At 35.8% G+C, this 21916-nt stretch overlaps 1 protein-coding gene across 3 annotated transcripts in view; it reads left to right on the top strand.

The window, feature by feature from the left end:
- LOC306844206 (transcription regulator protein BACH2-like) overlaps nucleotides 1-21916 on the top strand; it is an 88303-nt gene that overhangs the window by 28271 nt on the left and 38116 nt on the right. Inside the window, exon 1 of one of the 3 annotated variants that reach the window (XM_079376170.1) lies at nucleotides 19688-19964. The exons of the other annotated variants lie outside the window; for them this stretch is intronic. The gene's annotated coding sequence lies outside the window, so the exon portion shown is untranslated. Of the gene's footprint in view, nucleotides 1-19687; nucleotides 19965-21916 lie in introns of those variants that run through there. 3 annotated transcript variants of the gene reach the window in all.

The raw sequence follows: 21916 nt of genomic DNA, 5'->3' as shown, positions 1-21916 counted from the left end.
AATATATTGACAAAAAAAAAAATTGGGGGCATGATTTTTTTAATTGTTTTAAAAGTAAAAACATGTGAAAAAATATTACTTTGATTTAAAACACTTATGATAATAGTAATAGTAATAATAGTGAAAACATTAATAATAACAATTTTTCGAAAATCTCAAAATGTGTTTTTTTTGATGCTGTACATTTTAATGTTGTGGTTCCTAAATTACAATTTAAAATGATTAATTTAAGTTCCAAGTGTTTTATTTTTATTTTATGTTGGCAAAATATTCCATAATTCAAATTGTGAGCCCTTTGGTTATCAGTTTTGATATTGTGCATCCCTAAAGTGAATAAAAGAGCAGTTCTACAGGAATAGTTTGCATTTCTTTCTGATAAAAGTAGAGCGTTTATCGTAAGCCATAAACAGCACTGTAATTTCACTCCATTTTCATCCATTAGCCCCCTGTAGAAAGATGAGGTCAGTCCATTGAGAGACAGTGTTTTGATGGGTAACTAAAGTCCGTGAGAAGGTAACCTGATGTGTTGGCCTTTTGAGTGAGGCGTGTAAAAGCATAAATCCATTCCTCTTCCAGACCTCCTCGAGTTTCTGGTGACGTCAGATCTGCATGTGGGAGCGTTCTCATCCCTCTCAGGTCGCCGCGGATATGCATCTTATCTGTCTTTTTCCGTTATCAATACTCAACGAAATCCTTCCCTTCTACTGTTTTCGGGGCTCCCGTGCACGAGTCAACGTGCACATGCGGATATTTTTAGAGACGCAGATAGTGTGTCCTACCAGACGGCCAAAGACCAATTAAGCATGTCGTACACCTTCCATTACACGAAAGAAGAGCTGGAGATGAATGAAGGAGTAGGAAGAGCAAGGATAGACGGAGAAAGGTGGAGATGCAAGCCTCGGGCCTGGATGATGTCATAGCACAATGAAACCATTTCCTCTTTGGCGATCATCCTTTATTTTGCTGCATATTATCTTAATGGATGTGTGCCATATTCAGTTTGTGGAAAATGATCCTGTAGCGGGAAAGCCACTCATTGAGAACTTCCAGTCATGTCTGGCTCTCTAATGGATAAGAGAGGCAGCAGAAAAACACTCGGCTCAGTCATCAATACGCTCTTTAAACCACAAAAAGGAGCGAATTACTCTCTTGTTTAATCAGATTTTTTCCCGACATGTTCTGCAGATAAAAGATCATCGGTTATGATGATGATGATGATGATGGTGATACAGAAAGGACAACATTTCTTACTTCTCTTCATGGAAATACTGAGGGAGAGACCCAACCTACGATTCCTTTCCTTTTTTAATTTCATTAAATGTTACAGTGGGTGGCTCAAAGTTTCCATCATCGAGGCCTACAGTGCATTTTGATATCTTAGATTCTGAGTCACTTTTTTCAATGCACAGCAGGAGATGAACGTTTTCTACTGTATTTATATTAGGACAGGGTGATGTACTTTGAATTGAAGTATTAGAGATGATTTTGCTGTTGATGTGAAATTAAGCAACACTGTGAGTATCTAGATCATTTTTATATTGCTATTACGTTTCTTAAAGTTGTGAGATTCCTTCCTTACCTTACAATTCAAAAGTATATCAATGTACAGACAAAGATGTTTTAATAGCATCTTGGATTTTAAATTTAGTTATGTTGTTTGTATTTATTTCTATGATTCAGTTTTTTTTTCATAAATTAAAATGTTTAAGTAAAAAATATATATGTAGGTACATGTTACAATATTAGTACCTTGAGTTATACTGGCTCGTATGTGAAAAATAGTATTTCCTTTCGTTTATTTGGTAAATGTTTTTTTTTTTTTTTTTTATAATTATCTATCTGTATATACTGTATATATAGTGAATTATCATATTTTTTAGCTATATCAGCAGACACTTGAGTGTCCCATTTCATTTCTGATTTCTTTAATGCTTTTAGAATACATTTTATGATATTTACTTGCAATGGTGTTTTGTTGCTGCTTTGGACAATTTTAGATTTTCATATGCTGTGACCTTACAGTTTTCCCCACTCTGCTTGAATTATATTTGCATGAGTGGTTGAATCTATGCTGTTATTAATGGCATGCTTAATGTCAGGGTCACCAAGGCAAGTTCTGGTGATGTAAGGCGAAAGAGAGACAGAGAGAGACCACACGATTACTACACTCCCCCCTCAGGCTGAGATCAGACTCATCAATAGTATAGGGATAATGTGGAGATGCGCGCTATGACATCAATATCAGGCGCTGAAATCTTGGAGTTCTATTGTGTTTCCAGCACCTTCCTCCCCCCTCCATCTCCATGTTCAGACACTGAGAGACCCATGGGACACTGACAGCCATTGATGGGACTTGCAGCCTCTCAATGACTCTCTGCATTGTCTAAGAGACTGCACGCTTGCTAAATGTGCTCTTGTTTGCCTTATTTTCTACAGCCTCACCTAGGGATGTCAAAAGTACTCTGGTACTAAGTCAACTCAATACAAAAAAAATAAGATTATAATTTAAATAAAAAAACTACATGGAGCTCAATTGACTTGCTGGTGTCTATTATGTTAATAATTAGTATAAAATAGTGGAAAAATGTTGATTTATTTATATTGTATATATTGTATGATTTAAAATTATTAATTCAAGTTTAAGTGTTTTATTTTTTTTAATTGTATAGAATTTTATTATGAGCCATTGGTTATTAGTTTTCATGCTGTGCATCCCTAAAATGAACAAAAGAGAGATTCGATAATCCAGCCCGATCTCATGGCAATTCGTACATATTTTACGAGGTGGCTACATTTACATTTACATTTAGTCATTTGGCAGACGCTCTTATCCAAAGCGACTTACAATTGGGGAATACAACAAGCGATTAATCTTGAAGAGGCAATCAGACAGAGGAAGTGCTCGTAACACCAAGTCTCAGTCATTGTTCAAATAAGTACAAGCTAGTAAGCGGAGAGAAAGATAGAGGGAAAGAGTTTTTTTTTTTTTTTTGAGTTTAGGATGAAGTCAAGTACTGCCGAAAGAGATGAGTTTTCAGTTGTTGCTTGAAGATTGCCAGGGATCCGGCGTTCCGGATAGGGGTGGGAAGATTATTCCACCAGCCAGGAATGGTGAACGAGAATGTTCTGGAGAGTTATTTTGAGCCTCTCTGTGATGGTACCACAAGGCGTCGCTAACTAGCAGATCTCAAACTTCTGGAGGGGATGTAGGTTCGTAATAGTGAGTTGAAGTAGGAGGGTGCTGAGCCTGTGGTAGTTCTGTACGCAAGCATCAGTGTCTTGAACTGGATGCGAGCTGCCACTGGTAGCCAGTGCAAGGAGATGAAGAGAGGTGTAATATGCGCTCTTTTGGGCTCGTTGAAGATCAGTCGTGCCTCTGCATTCTGAATCATTTGTAGAGGTTTGATAGTGTTTGTACGACCTCACTCTTACACATTCATACGATTTTTGCTAAATCATCCGTATTTTACGAGTTGCCAATTCGTATGAATTTGTACGAATGACCTACAACTAGCCCCGCCCCTAAACCTACCCGTCACTGGGGTTTAGACAATTCGTTAGAAATCGTACGAGTGAGGTCATATGATTTCGGACAAATTAGCCACCTCGTAAAATACGTACGAATTGCCATGAGATAGCGTTGGATAATTAATGAAGCAGACTACACTGCACAATGAATGTCTTTATTTAAATCACTTATTCAAAACTGGTATTTTGATATGTATTTGAACTCATTTCTTCAGCACTAGTACACTGAAAAAAATTATAAAAAAATTTTTTTAAGGTAAGTGGTTGCAAACGATTTATTTTATCTACATTTTAAATTAAAAAAAATGTTGAAAGTTAGTCATCTAAATTTGTTGATTTAAATGTAGCTAAAATAAATTGACTGCAACCACTTACCTTTAAGAAATTGAGTAAATTCAATGAAGCATTTTTTCAGTGTGGCTGATTTAATTAAACACCTGTGCTTGGCCGTTACAAATATGTACTCATCTGTGATTGGCTACAAAGCTCATGGCTGCAAAAACATTTTGTAAATAGAAACCTCTGATGCAGCTGAAGATGATAAACACACCGTTTTTGCTGACTTGAAGAATAACTTGGAAAGGTTTCTAGAGATGCTAGAGAATTTAATATATTTATATTTATAAAGTACAACTAAAAAGCATGCTCAATAGCATATTAGTTTTAGCTGTGGTATTGAAATTGGTATCAAAAATCATGAAGTTTTACTGATATTGATTTTGCTATCATAACTGCGCTAGATCCATCTCTGGTGTTCAAGCAGTTGAAGATGACGCATAAAGGAGGGTTCAGCATTTTGATCACAGTTAAAATGATGATCTCAGAGCTTTTGGACGTTGATTGATTGTTGCGAGGCTTTTGTGCAGCAATTTATTGAATCATAAAATAAACATTTTGACTTCTGCCTCCCCTAGTCGTTGTATATGAGGTGAATTTATTGTTGCTCTCCGTGGGTTTATTGACAGCCTCCTTCCTTTGGACATCAGAAGAAGATGCACACCACCTCTTAGTGACAGTGCAGCATAAAGTCTCATAAGTGTTGTGACTGTAAATCAATATTTATCACTGTAAGAATAAAGCTTGCTGGAAGCCGCTGATGGCATCTTGCGCTGCAGGCTAACCCAATAAAGCAAGCAATAAATCAGACTGAGTCTGAATATTCCCTCTCCATCAATAGAGATTACCACTTCTTAATGCTCAAAACAGCACCTGTACCTTCACCATACAAGATCCTCAAGATTTGCCAATGGAAGACAAGAGAAATATCCTTTTCCCCATGTTTAGTTTGGACTATTTCAGGAATGCGTGCTCCATCGTAAAGTGTCTGTCTGCCCGAAGAGCTTTGAAACAGACATACATTGGCTGCACACATGGTTAACGTCTCTTCTGTACAAAAGACCCCTTTCACATTCTCTATATTTTTTTTTTTTTTTTTTTTGAGGCTCCGTAGCCCTGCGACAGCTGAATAGCCTGGCAAAGTTGACCGCACTTCAAACGTCGGCGCATGGGTAGAGGCTCTGGAGGTTTGATGAATGGCTCTAATTCCTTTGAGGCTCACATGGTAACAATAAATGTGAAGGAAGAGGCACTCTCTCGTTTCACGAGCCGGGAACCCACGCTTTGTGTCGCAGGGCTTCAAATGCTAATCCTTTCTTTTGCCTGCTCTGGGAGACGAGTGGCTCAACCTCTGCTGAGAAACTGTAGTAGTACCCATAGGCAAATCCTCCTGACGCAGGGCTGTCTTTGTTGGGGGACAAAAGTGGTAGATCTTGATATATTATGATATTTACAGTAAGATTTTTTTTTTTAAGAAATTCATACTTTTTTCAGCAAGGATGCATTAAATTGTTCAAAGGTGACAGTAAAACATTTCACAAAAAATCATCACAGTTTCCACAAAAACATTAAGCCGCAAATCAGCATATTAGATCATGTGACACTGAATAGTGGAGTAAAGGCTTCTAAAAAGTCAGCTTTGTCATCACATGAATCAATCTCATTTTAAAATATATTAAAGCAGAAACAGTTCTTTAAAATTAAAAAAATATTATTTCACAATATTACAATTTTTACTGTATTTTGATCACTAAATGCAGCCTTGGTGAGCATAAGAGACCACTTTTAAAAACATTACAAAACTTTACTGACCCCAAACTTTTGAATATTAGTGTAACTTTTTTTATCTTGAAAAATATATAATATAATAAAAAATAAAAATGAAAGATTTGTACTTCTTACAATATTATTTCATCTTGAAAAGTACATTTACATTTTTATTTTATCTTATGGCCATTCAATATGTAAACGCAAGCTCAAACGAGCATGCCTGATGTGAGAACCAATGAGCAATGTTTTCACGCATCAAGCACACACACATCAGGTAAATGTCTGGCTTCAAAAGTTCACCATCAAATCTGAGGAAGCATACTGAGATAAAAAATGTTTATTCATTATTTGTTCTGTTTTGATAGAGCCATTAGCTGTCTAATATATTAGCTGAATGCAAATAAGATCAGTGGTGAGAATTTAAACACAATTCATATTTTTGTAAAAATATTTTGTAATTAATTAAAGTTTTTTTTAATAAATTAAATAAATCTCCAAAAGTGTTTAAATAAGCATTTTGTTAAATTAAATGTAATTCATGTTTAGTGATGTTCTAACCAGGTAGGAGATAAGTTGTATTTATAATATGTCATTATATGACAAATTGAGTAGGAACTAGGACTGTCAATGATTTAAAAAAAAAATAATAATCTTAATAATCACATGATTTGCTCATTAATTTATCTAATTAGTCACAAATAATTATCAATCTGAACGCAAGCAAATATTTTTAGTCCAGATAATGCAAGGGGACAGAACCACATCAGAAACCACACAAAGTGAACACGACGTCAAGTTTAAAATATTAGCATTCGTATCCTTCTTACATATGTCTATTGTTTTCCTTAAGAAGACACTGATTCATTAACGGATTGCATGAGTTACTGTCACATTCACGTTGTGTAGTTTTTGAAGTGTCATTTTTGGATGTCCCATACATGTCCTATTTTTTTCTAAAACTCTTAGTTTGTGTTCATCTGATAAATGAAACCAAACTTCTGAATGTCTGTCAGATAAGAAAGTACTTCTACTTTTTTAATACTTGAGTACAATTTAAAGTTGTACTTTTTTACTTTTACTCAAGTATGTTTTTGACCAGATACTCGTACTTTCACTTGAGTAAAATTTTTGAGTACTTTTTACACCGCTGATAAAATCTTAAAAAATGTAGACACTTGTAATTTGTCGTTGTTTCATTTAAGCATCTTAGAAGAATGTACAGTACAGTCCAGGGTTTCACATTGCCACCATCAACATACACACAGTCGTGAGCGAGAGCCCGACATTCTATTCACAGGAGGCTTTCCTCTGCGCCCCACTTCAACCAAGCCAAATGAGATCATGTTATATATTATCACATGCTTGTGTAAGTGTGAGGATGGCTGCGGACCGGCCATATTTATGCACAGCTGTCTGGATAATCCATACAATGATTTGGGCGCTCCCCCCCTCGCCGTTTTCGGAGAGCGCTTTCATGACTGGAGCCGTCTAGGGAGAATTATTGAATTCATAATGAGCGGGACCCCTCTCTGCCACACCCTTCTCGATTAGAGGCCCGCTCTAATCGAACTTCCTTTGATGTGATGCATGTTTGCTAAGCCTCCTTATTCAAGACTCATTTAACAATACATTTCTTTTGTAAAGCCTATTAATTTCTCAAACGGAATTGAATTTCAGAGACAGCAGATGGAGGGAAATAAAGCACTAATGTCAAATTCACATTAAGTGATTAATGCAGTGTACCATAGTTTTACCATAGCTGTGTCATTTTCTTTATGACCTGATATACAAGAAAACACCTACAGCATAGGAACGCTGATATGTTGAATCATTGATGAATATGTGATCATTTAAGTTCAAGTAAAGATATGAACATAAATAGGAAAGAAAAATGACTAATGCATTCCAAAGTCTTATTTACACTTTTGTAAGTTAGTCAGAATTATTTATTTTTTTTTTACATATAATTATGTAATTGTATCCTGGATTTTTGAGGCAAAGCTTTCAATTTACCCAATAGCCTTTCACATATTTTACCACACAACATTATTTGCTTAATTTAATAATTATTTACAAATTTTTATTCAGAACATTTACATTGGCATGATGATTATGTATGATAATTATTTTTAGTAAAGCGAATGCTTTTATAAAGTAATCTGAGTAAGCTTTTACACAAAATTAGATTTGCATGTAGAAAATGTAGATTATTTTTACTTTTAACTTTACAGCTATACACTCAAAAAATTTGAATGGTTTTGAAAATATTCTTCGATTCACTAAGGCTACATATTTGACCAAAAAAAAAATGAAATTTTGAAATATTTTTAAATAATTGTTTAAATCATCATTTTCTATGTAATACATTTTAAAATATATATATTTTTCATGATTATTTGATGAATAGAAAGTTCAAAAGAAGAGCATTTACGTGAAATATGAATTTGTGTAAAAGTCTTTACTGTGACTTTTGAACAATTTAATGCAATCTTGCTCAATAAAAGTATGAATTTCTTTAAAAAAAATTAAATCTTACTGAGCCTAAATTTGAACAGTATGATCTGCTCTTTCTAAATAATATGTCATATGATGTCACGGCAAACATTATGCAGGGTTCACTGTCATATCTTTCCCCGCTCACCTCTACTCTTGATGCAGTTTTGACACGTGTGTAGAGCAATAACTGCTGCATTGGCATGAAATGAAGGTTACTTGAGGTGACGTTACACCTGAGGAGACGCCTATAATATGTCATTATAGGCTGTTTATTCATTCAGTAAATAATAGCAGCACAAATGTGGTTTGTTTACCTAAATGTGGACCGAATATGAAAAGTGTGTTTGGAAGTCATTCAGGCGTTTCTTGCGAGTCTACTATTGGGCTTGTGGAACATTCTATGACTCATCTCTGGCACCCACTGAAAAATTGTGACTCAGAGGAAGTAACACACACATCTCAGAACATTCTTTGTGTTCTGTATTTATGTGAGTGTATGTTCAGGGTGAGAGACGTTTCGTTCTTGTGAATTGCGTGCGTTGTTAAGAATATATGAATCAGAACAATGTGGCAATTGAATTGTGAAACTCTTTTTGTCTATTAAAACATTTGAAGATTTAGGTTTTGCACCCTCGTCTCAACCGCATCTGTTCGGTTAGTGTGTGTGTTGCATGTATGTGTGTGTATTCTGCATGTGGGTGAGCGTGTATGTTCATATGTGGCATTATTTTTATGTGCAACCTCGGCAGCATTTTTCCATGCGAGCATGAGCATGTTTACGAGCGACTGTGTCGGTGGGTGTGCGTGGAGTTTATGAGGCTCTTTGAACGAGAGCTGTGGTCCCAATTATCTGTTAGACCCCCTCACCCTCGGTCACACAATCTCCTTCCTCATCTCGTCTCTTGCCCCTACCCTCCTCAACCTGTCATTTTCCCCTCTTAAAGGGGACAGCACCGCCTCGAGAGGTAAGCAAGAGGGGATTTCTCCACATAAAGTTGAAAAGAGGATTATCCTCCTGTAGTAGACTTCTTCCCTCAGGTGCAACGTCTTTGGTTTTGGTGCAAAGTTCAGAAAACTCACATATTTTGTACATGCAGCACCGTCTTGAAAGGTGCACCCTTTCATGTCAAGTATGCATGTGGGTTTGTGTAGTGTGCAGGGACCACACGCTGTATCTACTGTATAAGTTATAGTAGTTACTTTATCGTGGATTCAAAAAGTATTTGGAGACCTATGAAATTCTTAAGCAATTTCATTTTTATGCAACTGATCCAAAGGTAAATTTCCCCCCAAGTTTAAGTTTTTAACTATTTTAATTTTAGACTATTTTTAACAATATTATTTCCTATATTTTTTTTGTTTAGAATATCATGGCACTGCACAGTTCTGGAACAAATGAAAATCTCAATTTTTTCAATAGGGATTATGATTCTAAAGAAAAACATATTGTATTGTTTCACTAAGCCTTTAGGATACATTAAAAATATAAACAGATGTATGAATTTTTCATTTTTATATATACTAGGGATGCACGATATTATCGGACTGATATCGAAATCGGCCGATAATGACTTTAAATGTAAATATCGGCATCGGCCTGACATGCAAAATTATGCCGATATGTCTTGCCGATAAGGGGAAGGGGTTAACTCACATGTGCTCAGGGTGTGCTAGCGATTAGATCACGTCAGCAATGTGGCTCATTCTTGAAGCAAAGTTTTGTCTGAATGATGAATAGATTGACTGTTTTGGATCGCTGCATTTAATGTGTGAAGGCATGTACAGAATGACGCGTTCGGTGTGGGATAGAGTAAACCGTTATAGCACAAGCAGGGGCAGCAGTGACAGCCTCCCCCAGGTCCTAATGCCCGTTCGGTAAGTAGTTTTAATAGTAGGGGCGCAGTTGGCCTACTTCTAATTAAATTAAAAGTAAAATAGCCTACACAAATAACATTTAGACTCTGTTTCTGATTAAATAAAGCAGTAATTGATGTAATAAAATAAGTATGTTTTGATTTAATGGTCAGAAGCTATAGCTTACATGAAAAAAAAATCACAAACATGACACTTGTAAATTAAATAATTTTATATATACTGATTTATTCATTAATGTGTGACGTTTTATTTTTTAAACAAATCATGAGCTCTAAAAGATTTTCAGAATTTTTACAACTCTTTTGTTTTAGACCATCTACAAATGTTAAATCTTAAAATAAAATATTAGGGTTAACACTGCATCTTTCTGGGGGAAAAAATGCAGCGATTGATATAGTTGATTTATATTTATTTTCAAAGCTTCAATGTACTGTTAAAAAACCTTTATTATTTTTTATTTAATTCTAATAAATAAGTTCTTGTTAAAAACTAACCAAAATTAATAATATTTTGCTTATAATTTCTGCACAGGAGAGACTTGGTGTTGTTTCCAAACAAAAGGAAATATATCGGTATCGGCATCGATATCGGCCAAAATGAGTTGAAAAAAATCGGCATATCGAATATCGGCAGAATTCCAATATCGTGCATCCCTAATATATACATAATAAATATACACAGTACACACACACATATATTATATAAACAAAAACTTTTATTTTGGATCCGATTAATGGCGATTAAACATGGCCTAGCACTAATATTTAGTTTACATCATAATATGCCAAACCCATTTAAAAACATTGTTAGTGAGGGGAGAAAAATGATTGAGAGATTACTTAAGTATCAAAATAGTCATTCATCAATTAAAAATGTACAGTCTTATTAATATATTTACAGTCTCTGCAGTTTGAGTCAATTTATAAATTAATTGAGTTCATTCATTGAATTTTTGAACAAATTCTCCACTGACTTACTCACAAGGACAGTTGATTTGTTACTGAATGAATCTGTGTTTTATAAATCAGTTGAATAAATGACTCATTCGTAAAGTCACTTGTCGGCACCTGCTGGTGCAACTATGTATGTAACCTGCAAAAAAAAACCTTATTGGCAAATCTCCACCATTACTACACAGAAGCAATCTAGGAACTGGCATGCTAAGAGTTGAATAGACTTTTATAATGATTGTTTTGTCATAGATAATTAGTGATTATTATTACAAAGACTTATCTCTGTGTGTGGGAGGCCTGGGCTGGCCACTGGAGAATTCCTTGACTAATCAGATTTAACATCAGTACATGCTTAATTTTTGGGTCCACTGTATGGCAAATATACAATTTTTATCCATATTTTTCATTAAGAGCTATGCAATCTAGCCACCTCCAGCCATGGTTGCTGCTAAATAGGTGCTCTCAATTTTTGTGTAGCAAAGCCTATGTAAACAGGAAACTGATTTTGTTTTTGTAAAGTTTGCTAGGTTACTTTGGGTCAGCGGTTGAGCCTGTTAGAAGGGGAAGGGTACGTGTTACACACAGGTGTTTCAGGCAGTGCAATGCATCAGCGCTCCCCTTAAATGACCTGCAAGGTTTCTGTAACTGAGTCACTCTGCAGTGAGGTGATGGATGCCTGGTGAGTCATCACTCAAGATCGCTGGCAGGTGGAGGTCTGTGAAAAGGCTTTTATCAGCCTCAATGATTACAGTATAAGAGGCACAGCTTGATGCGTGGTGACTCATTTAGGGATGAGTATGTCTGTACTGAGCATTCTTATTCAAACTGAGCAGAATCTGTACATTGACACACATTGTCACCTTTACAGTGATTCTAATCTAAAGAGGTTAGCGTTACCATTCATTTCAGTATAGCGCTTGTAACCCTATATATTTGTTAGTTCCTTATCTAGAGTTTTTTTTTTTTTCTGAGCTGTGTATGCCACCTGACTAATTATACAGCTCATTAGTGTACATTTCCCATTGACGCTCATGTGAGGCGTCTATCACATAGAATATAACTGCACACATGCAATGAAAAGAATTAATGGTCGGGGGTTCACACGAGGTCTGTTGAAGCAAACGCATCGAGCAGATAGAGTGACACGGCTGTGCATGACCACACTAACATGCTGAGAGAGAGCTTGGTGTTGTGAGATGATTTTATTAGCTGTGTTGGAAGGCTGTGGAATATAGCTGGATATTGCTTTCAAATCAGTTCTTCAAATTTCAGCAAGTCAAAAGTCCACTAAATTAGATATTAGATAAATTCAATATCAAATACATATGCAAATTCTAAAATAGATATATTTCTATCAGTTGTGTACCGTACCATTCATATTGTAAATATCGTTTATGCTCACTAGGGCTGCATTTATGTGATTAAAAATACATTAAATTCACTAATATGGAAAGCTGAATTTGCTCCAGTTTTTTTAGTGTCACATGATCCTTCAGAAATTTTATAACAATATGCTGTTCAAACAGTAGTGCTGCTTAATCTTTGTGGAAACCATGATACATTTTTATTTCAGGATTCTTTGATGAATTGAAAGTTCAAAAGCATTTATTTATTTGAAATAGAAATGCTTTGTAACATTATCAGTCTTTACTAAACATTTAATCAAATTAATGTGCCCTGGATTTAAAAAAAGAGAGGGGCATGAACTGTCTCGCTGTCTGAGCAAGATCCTGTTACTGCTCCCTGAGCTGGCTAAAATCCAGAGAGAGCTGAGAGTTTGTTTTGCACTGAAAGATGACGCTTACCTGCGTTTCCTCACAGTTGTGCAGTGAAAATAGAAATAGTGCCCCGTTTCTAATCTGTACAATGGAATAAGCTGCAGTTTTTTTGCTGGCCAATGCATCGTCATGCAAAATCAAACATTCAGTTATAGATTCTAATGTATTTGTGAGTTAAGGTAAAAGCAGGTCTACCAAGATAAAGTCTGTAGTTTTCGGGTCATCATGTGACCTCAAAATAGCCGTCCCCATGATGAGACCCGCACTGTGTAAATTTGAAAACTTGTATTAAGCTAATGAAATGACTGAAGTCTTCATCTTGCATGAGTTTACAGTGAAAAAAGTTACTGAGGGCCTCTATCAGAAGTTATTTGTCTTCCAAACAGCAATTTATAATAAGCGGGTGTTTTTTTTTCTGTAGTCTCGTCAGAGAGTTGAGATGTATTCATATTTCATTCCTGAACACGATCCACATTTAGTGTGGGAATTCACATCCCTGTTTAATAAAGAGAGCAGATTAGCCAGCTTTCACAGAGCTTTGTGTATCTGCAGTGTAAGAGTCACAAAGGGATAGATGGAATGCCACACAGACGGAGAAGATGCTGATTTATTTTCTTCTCTTTATGGCGGACAAAATCCTGACCAGTGTAGATTACCCATGTCCTCTCCATGTAGTAATCATCCCTGGAATAGTTATATGTTGGATAGTATGGCTATAAATCTAAATATGGTACAGTTATTAACCTAAATGTGGCACTGGAAAATACTGGAAATGCAGGTTCCAGGTGGAAATTTTTGCCCAGAACATAATGAAAGATCACAAAAAAACCTCTAACATGCGTAGACATCATCTTTTTTATCCTACTCATTCTTTTTGCATATTATTCATGTTTTTTCATCTATGCAGTCTGAGCCATTACAAATCCATTGAAGGATTAAAGGCACTAAAAATAGGCACTTACGCAGAGCGGGACTTAGTCCGTTGCCTCCTTATAAACAAACAAGCGTGGATCTGCGCCGCTGGCCTAGGCGGGCCCGTCTGCCCAGTGCTACAGGGAGTCATTTGCGGCCTGTGGGAGGCTGACCTCGGTCAGACGCTGTCAGATGCATGAGTCCCTCTCGCTCGCTGCCTCAGAGACACACGCAGACATGGAGGCTGGTGTCCAACGTGTGGGAGTAGTAACACCACAGACGGGCTAAAACGCTTAATGATGCTAAACCGCATCCGTGGCTAGCGGCACGCACCGGCCCTTGCTTTCTGAGAACTCAACTCAACCCAGACTAGACCAACCAAACTGGACCGGACCGACAGTCTCAGACGTGCCATTTCAAACTGCTGAACTGCTAAATGGCCCATCTGCAAATAGAAACAGCTTCTGTGAGCATTTTCACTACGAGGCAAAACTAGCAGGGCTGTTACCGAGTTCAGGGACATTTTCTATTCTCTCTTGCTAACTGTCTGTCATCCGCCTCTTTCTTTCATTCTCTAGGGCAAAGATTGTGCTATGAAATCTTACTGGGTCTCTTTATTACTCAGCACTTGAAGCATCATATCATAAAAAGGGAGGTAAATCATTTTTTTTTTAAATGGTTGATTTGTGGTGGACAGTTGTGCAGTGGCACACAGTTAAAGGGATAGTTAATCGAAAATATTTTCACCAATATGACTTTATTTCTTCTGTGACATGCAAAAGAAGATATTTTAAAGAATTTTGACTGTTGTATATACAGAAAAGAACAGTGAGACATTTCTCAAATATCTTCTGTTGTGTTCTGCAGTGGAATGAATGTCATACAGGTTTGGATTGACATGACGGTGTGGAAATGTTGACAGAACTTAAATTTTTTGGGTGAACAATCCTTTTAAGCTCTTTCAAGAAGCAGTTTCATTTAGTCAAATGTGGCTTCCAAAGAGGGGCTCATTTTTACCTGTCCTCACTGTAGTACTAAGTCATTCAGATTGACTCAAGACTGTAACAGACTCTGTCTGCATTTAATTCCCAGTTTTAATCTGCCACTGAATGACTAATCCAAGCCCGAGCTGAATCATTCTAGTATAATTGTTCTTCTGTTGTTTGGAAATGTTCAATTTCATGTAATATCATGATCACTTTATGAATAAGATACTGTATCATTTCTTCTCTTTCTTATAAATCCACCTCTTTCTTACAAATTGTCTTTGTACGTTTTTCTTCAGCTGGTAATAAACATGTGAGGCCACTTGTGAAAATGCTTCTGTTTTACCTTATTTTTCCAGTTAAATACAATATTTTTATAGATTGTTATCAGCATAACAATTGAGTAAAAAGTTGAATTATCACAATTTTTTTTTTTAAGATTTTCACAATCTGGAAATGTTGTGTATTTTTAGTTTTAAAAAGACATTATGGGGTTTAACACCCTGATCGTTGGTGATTTTATTTATCACACCTTGAGTTCAAACCTACAGTCTTTCAGTTATAAACCAAGATATTTAACCTCTAAGCCAAAGTGTTGCTTAAATGCTGGCTGCTATATTGACATGCACTTTACAAAACTCTCTAGGTACTTGCTGTAAATTAAATGCACATAAAGTACATGTGGAGCAACACTGGGTTAAGACAACAGCTCTACAGTTCAGCTGGTCAGTACACCCCCAGAGGGGCCCTTGGGCCCTTCATGTAGATGTATGTGTGAATGCACCCTGCATCCCTCGATTGTATAAGTACTGATGGAATTCAGAAAGATCTGCATTGCTGTTCTCCCAGGCTACACACCGTGTTAAGATTCAGTGTTTTCATCAAGATGAAATCAATATTATGCAAGATTCGTATTGATCTCTCAATGCTGCCAGTGACCCTATATCGGCTAGCAAAATTCTGTGGCATAATCAGTATGAAAACAGATGCTACATCTTTATTGACACAAAACAGGCCCGAAGTGTACATGTGTGTGGGTGGATATCAGTGTGCAAGAAAAAGAGGCAGATTGCTGGCATTTTAGAGCCTCTCAGTGACTGAAATCTTGAGTTTTGTGAAAGCCTTGTAAAACAGTTAACGGTTAATATTTGAATAGGTCAGCAGCAAGATTCCCACATCCCAAATGTCAGATGGCTGATAAAGGAAACCCTGTCACCAGCACAAAGCAAACAGTGGGCAGAAGCCTCCCACAGTCTGACATCAGTTACACACTCCACAGGTTTAAGCTGATCTGAACATTTCCATCGTATGTTTATGTGTGTGTTCAAGAGAGAGAGAGAGAAATATTTGTCCTCTCGTTCTGAGTCAGCCTCATATGTGTTTAACCCCAAACCCACAGCAAGTCTCAGTTGCATACACTTGGGATCATAACCTTTAAAACTATGCTTTATCTGAAGGAGCATATACGCACTCAAACGCACACAGCCAAATACACAGCCGTTTAGAGGGGAAAAACATGGGTTATGACTTGAAAGGGGAAGATGAAAATAATGGCAATAATATTGTCTTAAAATATTGGTGATTTCTCACATTGTCTTGACCTTTACCCAAAGGTCTTTTTAAAGTCCTGAATTTTAGTTGAGGTAGCAAATTAAGCAATTAGAACTTTAGAATTAGAATTATATAATTCTAAGAAGTTTATAAACCAGTATTTTTAATTATAAAAGAAGTAAATACTTTATTAATATTTATGAAAAGACCAGTAAATAGACAGTCAGACAGACAGGCAATGATAGATAGATAGACAGACAGACAGACAGACAGACTAATTCAAATTTATGAAAAGTTAATCAATATTTATGAAAAGACCAATAAATAGACATACAGACAGACAGAGAGAGATAAATACACAGACAGCCAGGCAGATGATAGATAGATATTAATATTTATGAAAAGACAGATAAATAGACAGTCAGACAGACAGGCGATAGATACATAGACAGACAGACAAACTAATTAAAATGTATGGAAAGTTAATTAATCAATATTTATGAAAAGACTAATAAATAGACAGACAGACAGACAGACAGAGATCAATACACAGACAGCCAGGCAGATGATAGATAGATAGATTTGCACACAGATAATAGATAGATATGCAGATGACAGAAAGGTAGACACAGAAAGAAAAATAGATTGAGTTTAGCAAATTCTGCTGCAAAAAAAAGGAAATGGTGTTTTGACATGCTAACATTAGACTATTATAAATAGTTGCGAGGGGCCCTTGTGAACAGTTTGCGCTGTATGTGCAGGGGGGACCTGTGCTCTGCATCTTCAGTCCATGTGGTCTGAGGCCTTTGTGGCCCTTTATAGTCCAAGGCTCACACAGGCCCCATCCATAATTCTGTCTTCTCTGTTATTTTCAAAGGAATCATGTTTTCACGCCTTTATTTTCTCGTTTGCTATATTTATCTCTCAGCAGCTGAGACCCATGAACAGCAAACTGCCGTTGATTTGGAAACCTATGTGTTCTTACACACTTGCTAACAAATGTACACCTCTATGTGCTTATATTAGCTTTTAGCATTTTGTCACCAGGGCTGCCAGCCTGTTATCTGATCCTGAGGGAGTCCGTTCTCTATTTCTACCGTGTAACTTTTCTAAACACATTCAGAGACTGCATTTTACTCAAAGGTAAACAGCATGTAGTTGTATTTGGAGTACTATAGTTTGACAACCTCAGCATAAAGACATAGTTCCCTTTTGAATAAATAGTTCTTTGAATGAATTCTGGACAGGTTTGCAGAAGAGGAACAAGCTACTTTATCAATGAAACAGCCATTGTAGTGGCTCAAAGGTTATCTGTGGACACTGGCCGATACTGATGTCACCGTTTCCATCAAAAATGAAGGAGAAATATATATTTCTCACATGGGAGATGCAATTTAAATGGACCCAAGAAGTTTTACTTTCTGTGTGTGTCAGATAAGAGAAAGAATGTGCAAAAAGAGTTGTGCAACATATATAATATATGAAAATGTTCATATTCCATTTCGACCCAAACACACTCATGACACAGTTTGTAACACACTTACCCTGAGAGTGCAGATGTGGGTGGCGCTAAGTGTCACTTCTTTCCTATGGGGAGATTTTCCATCAGTCTACATTTCCTGCATTGGGTTGAGGTTTGTTTTGTGCAAAATAAAATCCTGGCAAATCTAATATGAATTTGCTTTGTACAATTAAATTCCAGTAATGCAGGTGTGCATCCCATCTTCTAAAATGGTCTTCGGACGGGTCTAACCATTCCTTAACTCGATTTGTTGTTTCAACAGTGGTCAGGTTTGTGTTGATGGTGTGTGACACTATATCTGTGTGTGAATGGATTTAAGAGTATGTTAAGTGCATGCATTTTGTAATTTTATAAGTCATATCTCTGATGTCTTCGGTGAAAACCTGTACAGGGCAGCTGCAATAATGCATTCAATGATTGATTGACACTGGCTGAATTGTGTGTCTGTGTGTTTTTGTCTGGCAATGCAAAGAATTTGCTCGAGGTGCTTGAGGATTATCTTTGCAAGATGTTATGATTCTCTTTATGTTTAAGACAGGAATACCTGTTTTTTTTCTCTCTCTCTGAGAATGTGATCACAGCCTGTCAATCTGCTCAAACGTGACTATATATGCAGTGTTGGGGAAAGTTACTTTTAAAAGTAATGCATTACAATATTGCATTACTCCCTAAAAAGTAACTAAATGCATTACTTAGTTTCTTTTTGTGGAAAGTAATGCGTTACGTTACTTTTGAGTTATTTTTTTAATCTGGGCAGGTCTTGCTTGTTAGTTTTTAATATAAAAAAGTTATTCTTTTACAAATGTAAAAGCCTTTTCACACCAAAAGTGAAATGAATACACCTCAGGCTGAAGGAAATGTAAATTCACTCCTGTACAGTAGAGGGCGTAGCTCAAACAAATCACATGAAGAATATGACACAGTAGAAGAAAGTTCAACACTATTCAACAAAAAAAAAACTAAACACAAATGTGTTATTTTTGCTTAGTATGGTAGAATTGGATCATCGAAGGTCAGTAGCAAAGGTCAGTGGAAAATTATTTAATAAAATGGGATTAAATGCTAATGATATTTTACATATTTAATTATTGCAAGTTTGTATAATATTCTAAGTTTGCATTTGACTATTTTTATTCATTTTGAGGAATACCGAATGCGTTTCTGTGCAGGTGGGAAGAGTAAATACATGTTTATATTTAGTCTAGATTTACAGTAATATCGTTCTCACACAACGCCTCTGCACTTACTCCCGAGAAACAAAGTAACTGAAGTTACTTATTTGAAAAAGTAACTCAGATATTTCCTTCTAAATTTAAAAGTAATGCATTACTTAGTTACTTGAAAAAAGTAATCTGATTACTTGTAATGCTTTACCCCCAACACTGTATATATGTATGCATGAAACTTCGACATCTGTTCGATAGATAGATAGATAGATAGATAGATAGATAGATAGATAGATAGATAGATAGATAGATAGCAATCCTGCTAAATACAGTTCTGTTCACACCCAATTTGTTTATAAACTGGAGTGACAACTCTTTTCTGTAATCGAACTGACTCCTTTAAATTTATAGCAATCACATCTACTTTTTTTGAAGTGAGTTGCATCAAACAGGTGTTTTTCACAGCTTTCCCAAGAATATAAAAGGTGTTTGACTTCACTTCTGCTAGCTTAGGGTTAGGGAAGTGTGAACAGGACAATTTGTGTGTCACACCTGTTTGTGAATATGGTTATAACTGGCTGTTTTTTACCTTTTACCTTAATTTTGCATTTTACCTTGATTCTTGAAGCGGTTGGGTTAGATTAGTTATGGATTAGTTCTCTGTATCAGGGTGTTACGGTTGTAGATCAGCAGCAGAAATCTGCACCCGTTCAGGCGTAACACAGTGAGAGTGTGCGCGCCTTGTCTGTTACCATATAAGACTTGCTCATGACTCATACTGCTTTGTGACCTGCAATGTGGGAAGTCATCATTCATACAAGCTACATTTAATCAACCTCAGCTCAAAATACTCCGGCATGCATGACCCTCCTCCCCTCCACTCCAACACACACAGGAACGATCAGCTCCCCAGATGCCGCTACACTTGTGTCATTGTGCTTGCTGTGGCCTGAGTTCAAAGTTTGGTTATGTAGATTTGAAACAACATGAATGTTATTTATTTCAGTGGAATGGTTTTGTTTATCTTTGGAATTTCCAGACTATACCATCATTCCTTGCACTGACATGGTCTGCTGTGACATCATTCAGAGGTAACGCTGCTTCCATCAGTTCACGTGCTTTCTGTTGTGAAGGCATTTATGACAGGAGCAACTGATTTAATTAATGTGTATGTTCTGTTTTAATCAACTAGAATTTGAAAAGTAAAAATGTATCATGTTTGAAATGTCCTTTTTGCTGATGGATTCTTTTTTTAAAAATACATATATTTTATTTTAAGTATTTTGAAAAATAATATAAAATAATACATTCTTTAATGTTCATAATTTATATATATTATATTATATCATATATTTATGTAGACATTCTGACATACTTGACTGTTTTTTTTCTGAAAATGTTACAGCATATACAAGTATTAGGTTTCAAATTCACACAAAATCTTAAGCAACCTGCATAAAGCAAACTGATGACCCATTAAAAGAGTAGAAAAGATGTGCTAAATGAGTGAATCAATCCTCTGCGATCAGCGCATCCCAGAATGTGACCTCTGAGTGCCCTGTCATACATCATGAATGTTTCATATTTTAGCCCAGATAAACGCTGTCATCTTGAGCAGAAGCCAGGCAGACATTACAGGTTTTTTTACTGATTGTTTTTCCTAAATGGCTGATCTCATGTGTGTTTAGTATTGATTTATTCAAAGAGGGTTTTAGTCTGCGTCTACCTCAGAAAACGAGTCCAATGGTAAGCGAAGAGTAGTTACAGTGACTCAAAGCAATTGATTTCTCTAGCTGCTCCACCAAAAATATGGTACTCTAAAAACATCTGAGGGTCAGTAATATTGTCCATGTGTAGTGTTGTGTTGTCGCTTTTGTTATTTTTGCTGTGCGATATGTCGGCACCACACAGACCCTCAGGCGGTAGGGGTCATCAGAGATTGATGATGATGGGATCTGGGCTTCTGTCTACCCCAGCTGTACAATAACTCAAGCAAACCGTGCCCCCTCTACATTTTCCATTATGAATAAGTCGCACTCACACACAGCTGGCAGCCCCAGTCATGAATAATTAACAGTGTCTTCAGCGTACTCCAGGAAAGAGAGAGAGAAAGGGATGATGCATTGCTTTTTCTTTCCCTAGAGGTGCAGCACAAGCAGACAATACTATTGATTTCTGCCTGCGCAAGAGGCACTTGAATCCGTTTAGAGATTGAGCTGGGGTTAATGAACACAGACAACCAGATCACCATCCTCACATTTGTAAAGAGCTTTATGTTGATGACAGTATGAAATATATGGCCCCTTCATCTAAAGTTATAATATTTCACTTTTTATTAGCCTGCTGAACACTTAAAATTAAAAATTAAATAAATTAATAAAAATAAAAAAAATTTGTGTGATCCAGAGTTATTATCGTTAACTAAAACTAAAATCGTAAACATAATTTTTATTACTTGAAATAAATTAAACATTAACTGAATTAAAATAAAAACCTAAAATATTATACAATTTAATCTACAATTTAATAAAATAATATTATACTTAAAAAAACTATATATAATTTTAGTGCTGTCAAACGATTAATTGTGACTAATCGCATCCAAAATAAATGTTTTTATTACATAATATATGTATGTGTACTGTGTATATTTATTATGTATATATAAATGCACACACGTGCATGTATATATTTCATAAAAAAATTATTTGTATATATTAAATGTTTATTTATAATATAAATTATCTGTAAATATAGACATGTAAATACATGTAAATATTTTCAAAATATATACATATGTGTGTATATATACATAATAAATATACACAGAACACACAAATATGCAAACAAAAACTTTTATTTTGGATGTGATTAATCTAAATTAATCGTTTGACAGCACTAATAATTGTTTTTTTGTTTTTGTTTTTTTTTCATATCTAGTGTGATCCAGGGTTATTAACTAAAATTAAAACTGTAAAAATAAATAAATAAAATACAAAAAAAATTTAAACTACTAAAATAAAATATTTTTTAAAAAACCTAA

Source organism: Barbus barbus (genome assembly GCF_936440315.1).
Source record: "Barbus barbus genome assembly, chromosome: 24".
NCBI classification, from domain to species: domain Eukaryota; kingdom Metazoa; phylum Chordata; class Actinopteri; order Cypriniformes; family Cyprinidae; genus Barbus; species Barbus barbus.
This window is presented reverse-complemented; position numbering and strand designations above follow the sequence as displayed.